The sequence below is a fragment of the Ipomoea nil genome, unplaced genomic scaffold (assembly GCF_001879475.1).
Source record: "Ipomoea nil cultivar Tokyo-kokei standard unplaced genomic scaffold, Asagao_1.1 scaffold0202, whole genome shotgun sequence".
In the NCBI taxonomy this organism is placed as follows: domain Eukaryota; kingdom Viridiplantae; phylum Streptophyta; class Magnoliopsida; order Solanales; family Convolvulaceae; genus Ipomoea; species Ipomoea nil.
Genome location: NW_017616630.1, coordinates 248,466 through 254,581, shown reverse-complemented (window position 1 = coordinate 254,581; position 6,116 = coordinate 248,466). Strand labels below are relative to the sequence as shown.

The 6,116-nt window shown below is 33.3% G+C and overlaps 1 pseudogene; it reads right to left on the bottom strand.

Annotated features, from left to right (window-relative positions):
* Nucleotides 1–2,099: 2,099 nt before the first annotated feature.
* LOC109189091 lies at nt 2,100–4,155 on the bottom strand (annotated as a pseudogene).
* Nucleotides 4,156–6,116: the final 1,961 nt, after the last annotated feature.

Below are 6,116 nucleotides of genomic sequence, written 5' to 3'. Positions count from 1 at the left end.
GTTTTTTCAATATATAGTTCCACGTGCTTAGGTGAGCAAAAAATGTGAAAAATAAAAATAAAAGAATAAGTGAAGAGATGAAATTGCCCTTTCCTAAAATAGGCTTTCGCGGTAAAAGTCACCCAAATGATTAAAAGTGTCTAAAATATGATAGTCTGAGATAATGACAAAAGCGACTAAATCTGGATTTGCTACCAAAGACAATGGACCTCTAATGGAATTAACTCCTAAAATAATGTATTTTATATAATTTTGGATCATGTTCTACATAGCTCTACGCAATAATGATTGGTTTAGCGTTACTACAAAATAAGGCCTTAATAAATTTTTAAAAAAAAATAAACTACAATGGGCCAAAAAATATTTTTAAGTTGTCATTAGTAAGCTAGAGCTCGAGCCCAATATACTGTGATGGAGTCCTGTCTCTTGGATTGTTTCCTATTCCTATTTTTTTAGAAAGAGTATCCTATTCTTATTCGAAATAGACTAATATTATTCTAGACATATCCTATTCCTATTAGTAATAGACTAATATATTCTATATATATTCACGAATAAGTAGAGTATTTTATTATTGTTTTCTTCTTCCAAATATAACACGCACGTATTCTAAACCCGTGAGAGAGTATTCTATCTATTTTGCTAGACATGGAGGACGTGGGTTCTTTGTATTTCATCATTGTAGTGGTAGGCGTTTGTTTGTGGTATGCATGTTTGTGTTGGTGTCCCTTCAGAACGCCACCTCGAAGTGCGGCGACGCAGCCGCGCAACAGACTGGCGAGAAGGAGCACCGGCGGTAACAACGTTAATGTGGAAGCACAAGTAGTCCCAGAAGTTAGGTTAAATATTAAAAGCTTCGAAGAAGGGAGCGTAAAGGAAGAGGAGAGAGAGAATGAATGTGTTATTTGTATTACCAATTTTCAGAAAGGAGACATCTCCACCGTTCTATTATGCAACCATAAATTTCATTCAGATTGCATTGCTATTTGGTTGGTACTTCATCAAACTTGCCCCATATGTAGAGCAAGTACTATTCAGCATGTTTCATAATCTCTAACGATTACCCTGTTTCCTGTACTTTTTTGTCAATCTTTTTCAATACATACTAATCAAGATTCTTTATTCCTTATTTTAAAAAATTGGAAATGTATTATGTTGTGGTCACTTGAATTGTTGAAAATATTTTAGAATTAGTTATATTAATTAATAAATTAATTAATTAGGATGATTATTTTTAAATTTTTTAGATTTAATTTGTTAGAATTATATTATTATTTAAGTTTATCCTAGTTTGTTGGTTAGGATTAGTTTATTATATTTTTAATAATTATCTCATTTATGATTTATGTGGTTGTAATATGTTTGTTAATGGCTATTGCATGCCAAATAAAATACAGAGTTCAGAATTTTTGAATTAGAAAACTGAGTGTTTTCTGGAACTCGAAATGAGTTCGGCTGTGAGTGGTCATGGCAAACCTGACTTGTCAAGTGTAAACCCCCACTTATGGCGTCATTCTTATCTTACATATCACCTTATAACCCGGTGTGGTTGAGAACTTACAAAAATCCAAAAACTAGCCTTTTTTTCCCAACCTAAATCAAACCTTCAATTCAAATTCACCTAACCGAATAAACCATCCTACAATATTTTTTGTAATTGGAGTGTGAAGAGAAGATTAGGCCAACCAGGTTCGCATCATATTAGGATGTCTTTGGTTTGGTTCATGGGTTTACACATTAGGAATGAGAATAAAAATTATAGTGTTTGGTTGACAACTTTTTAAAACAGATTTAAATATCCCTTCAATTAAAAATCTCATTCCCTAATTAAAAATGGATATCATTCCATCTTATTGGTAATTTAATTTTTAAATATGGATTAGTATTTTTAGATTTTTGTTTTGATTTTTTTGTCCATATTGATGCTTTGAATGTCATTATATTAATATCAATTACCTTGATTTTTTATTTTTGTATTTTTAAAACATTTATTCCCATTATAGAGTCATACACAACCAAACATTAATATTGGTAATCATTCCAATTCCACCCTACTACCAAACATTTAAAAATACTGTCGCCAAAACACATTACCATTACCAAGTATTCAATTTTCATATGGTTAAATGTGTTGATAGTATATGTGATTGCATTTGCTCAGAGGACCAGACCACCCATAGGAATTTGCTTTGGATCAAGCCCTGCACAACTTCACACATTTGCTCGTCCTTCAAGTTGGCTAAGCTCCCGAAAGATACATACACAACCGAACCAGTTTCCTGGGAGTCAAGCCACTCCATGCAGTCATTATTGTTTGACTTGAAAAGACTCAGGCCATAGTTGTCATCGTCTCTTACTCGCTTGTCTAGGTACGTTGATGGAAGTAGTGGCCCGATAACAATGACTTTGAGTGAAAATTGGCTAGCCATCCACTCCAGTACCTAAGAGAATCAAGCAAGTACTTGTTAAACATACATTAAACCAAGGTTCTTGTTTAGTGGCCAGGTAAAATAATGAAAAGTTAAGCAATCTTTCAATCTACCAAAACCAACTACAATTGAGTTCAACAGTTTAAAGAACAAGAGATCATGTCCAAATGAGTTTGAGAGCAGCCATTTTAATCCACTTCCAAAGTTAAGCAATCTTCATTTTAATCCACTTCTAGGGAGGCCTGTAGGTCAAGATTTGATCCCAACTAAGGATATTTTGGGAATATAGTATATAGGTCCCTCTTTTTCAGTTTATCTCTTATTGTGAATGTTGAAATTAAACCCAGCAACCCAAAATTGACCAATAGTTTAAAATAAACTGCTTCAATGGAATAAAAATAAACACTTGAGGTGGGCTACATAGAACATCAATTTCATTTTCAAGATAAAACTGTAGCAATAATCTAAAATATCTAAGCAGAGAGATAAGCATACCTCCTTTTCTAATTCATCAAAAGTGTTGAACAAGAGCCAATCTGCTTTTTGCGTATTCAAATTTTTGCTCAAAACGAACCACAGTAGGGAAGAAATGAGCTCTTATTGCGAACAAAAGATGGCAGATCATTCAACCCCAATGGTGGCATTGAAGGCAGTGACACGGTTGATCCTTCAGTTGGAGCAGTCAAGTTCTCCTGATCAGTATGATGGTATACTGCAAAAACAGCACATGATTGGCTGTTAAATGCAGCAGCTCTTAGGCCTAGCTGGTGCACTAAGTCAGCCACCCATGGCATGATTGAGTCGTATACCACAGTGGTAAAAAAAAACCCAGAACCAATGACTTTAGACATGATCTCAGCCAAGTTATTGGAGACTAAGTCCTAGAGCCAGTCAGAAATGGCATCAAAGCCAGAATCTGGTTTCACACCATCGGGGATAGCCTCAATCCTGATTAGGCTTGAACTTACCTGTATGCATGCACTAGTTGATGTTAGGGTAATGACTGTCACCCCAACTCCTCTTGAGGCTAAACGCTTTGAGAGTTGAACCATCGAGGTTATGTGACCATGTATAGGGTAAGGAATAACCAGAACATGATTTACAGTACACATTTCAAGCCATCTCTGGTCTTTCTACCCCTCTCAACTTCAAAAACTTGAATTGACAGTTCCTATGCTTCAAATGTAAAACTGTCATCACTTATCAAGCAACGGTATGCTAATAATCTTGTATATTTGCAAAAGTAATTGTCAAAAAATTGAGGTTGGGCTCAACCAAAGTTGTACATTTTGGATTATATTGAATGTATAAAGTCTCAATTTGTGAAAACAGCTTAAATAACTGCTTGTTAAAGATAAACATTGTCCAACTTCCAATCTTCATTGAACTCAATATGACGTTGTCACTAAATGGCCTTTTATAAAAATAGTTTTAAACCTATTCTAATAAATTGATTTTAAAAACACAGAAAATTAAGCTTAAAAAACTTTTTTCAAGGGCCATAAACACTTTTCCACAAGCCTATTCAAACATGATAAACAACAGCTCAAGTGTTTATGTAGTAAATAAGTTTTACATTAGTTCTCATCCAAATCATCCAAACAGTGGCTAAACCATTCTAGTCCCATAGTCGCACATTATAATCATGAATTCCACATATTATGCAAATTTACACAAAATACTGCCACAAAATAAAATTTGGGAAATTGCTGAAAAAATTCCGGCAGATTATCCCATAATTAGAACACCAAATAAGGAACTCAGTCCTCAAGACTTTGCCAAATTCAACAGGGCATTCAAACAACAGAAATTTCTTCTCAGCTCCATAACCTTTCTATTAGTCAAGTTTACAAGTGGTTTACAAGTAAAAAAAGGCAAGCAACACCTTGTACCTTTCTATTAGTCAAGTTTACAAGTAAAAAAGGCAAGCAACACCTTGTAAAGGAGGTGCTCGGTGAACCAAGGAAAACATTTCACATCACATTACTAACACGCAATGGCTCCAAATTAACTATAAGTACCAAGGAATTCACTTTGCGGTGCTCTTTTTTACTTCTAATGCGCAGCAACTTATAAATATTAACCAAGGAATCCACTTTATGGTGCCCAGTTTTACTCCTAGCACAGAAACGGCTTATAAATAATAACCAGGGAATCCACTTCACAAATTTGAACTTCTTACTAACGCACAACAGATTACATTTATATATAACAGATTAACAAAGGAAAATTAGAATGGTGTTGTTAGATTTATATATTAGTTTTTACGGTGGACTTTCATTGATAGTTATGGAATTGTTAGGCTTTCTTTAGATCTGAATTTGGAGAACTAATAATTAACTATTGTTAGCCTGTAAAGTTGCATAAACATATTATAACCCATAAACCTCTTATTTCACACAAAAGAAATTAGTCATTACAACACAATGGGAGATGAATACTTATATTTCAAAGATAACCCAAACCCATATAAAATCTCACTTCACAACATAAAGAATAATTAATTAATGAAGAAATGATAAACTAGTAAACTTAAGCCAGACCAATTAAAATTAGAATAAAGTAAATTACACTTCAGTCTAATTTTAAATTACTATGGCTTAGAATCGAATTTTTAAAAATTGCATATATTCAAGAAGCATTAGAAGTCCAATGGGATCACTAATACAACCAAATAAACCCATATAGTAAATTCCAATTCCAATTCAAAAAATATAAATAACTAAAGAATGAAAACCCAAACAAAGATCATCAACAGAAAACAACACTAAGATTGCATGGTTTATCACTTTATTCTGTTGAAACATTTGTAGAAATACTTAAAAAGCAATATGATGTTTTAACCAGAAAAATGAGCCAAAAGTATAATGAAAACTCTTACAAAGAAAAAAAAAAACGATTTCTCTTGAGCAGTGCTAGGTTGCCCAGTCCCTAGAAAAAAGAGTTTGGGTAAAGTTTTATATTGAAGTTGAAGAAAAGTATGAAACATGTATGTATCCCTTCCCTTCCCCATATATAATCCTAACTATAATAAAACCAAATAGTTTTGGTGAAAAATTCCCACCCAAAGCATACGATACCGTTTGGTTAAAACATGGATTACACTATTTTATATTTTTGGGAAACACTCCTATTAACGCGTGAAGAAGATTACAGTGTTTTATTATATTGGGAAACGAAGATTACGGCTGATTAAATCGTATATTGCTTTTCCAATGAAATTTCAAATTTGCATTAAAATCCTTGGAAAGCGTATCATTCTTTTTCTGTTATAGATACAAGGCATGCGTAAACCAATGGCTATATAAGACTTCTATTCGAATACAAACATTACAACGAAAGCTAATCAGAATACATCTTAGGACTTTCATGGCGCTTATATACATGCTTGGTCGTAAAACAAGAAACACAATCAAAGTTAGGGTGGTGTATACATATAAAATCCTAGAAAGAAAAGGCTTTTCTATAATCAAGTGCAAAGAGTTCCTCCTTTCATGATCATGAGGTATTTACATCTACCAAATTGTTGATTAAAAATCTTTTTTTTGTTTTAATGCATATGCATTGTCCAGGTTGCATTTTTTTCTTAACATGGCAGTGAAAAAGATGGTTGTACAATGCATGATCCTGTTGGGGGCTGCAATTTAGTGGTAAAAAAATGAAGTACCAAGAGAACATGCATTCTCT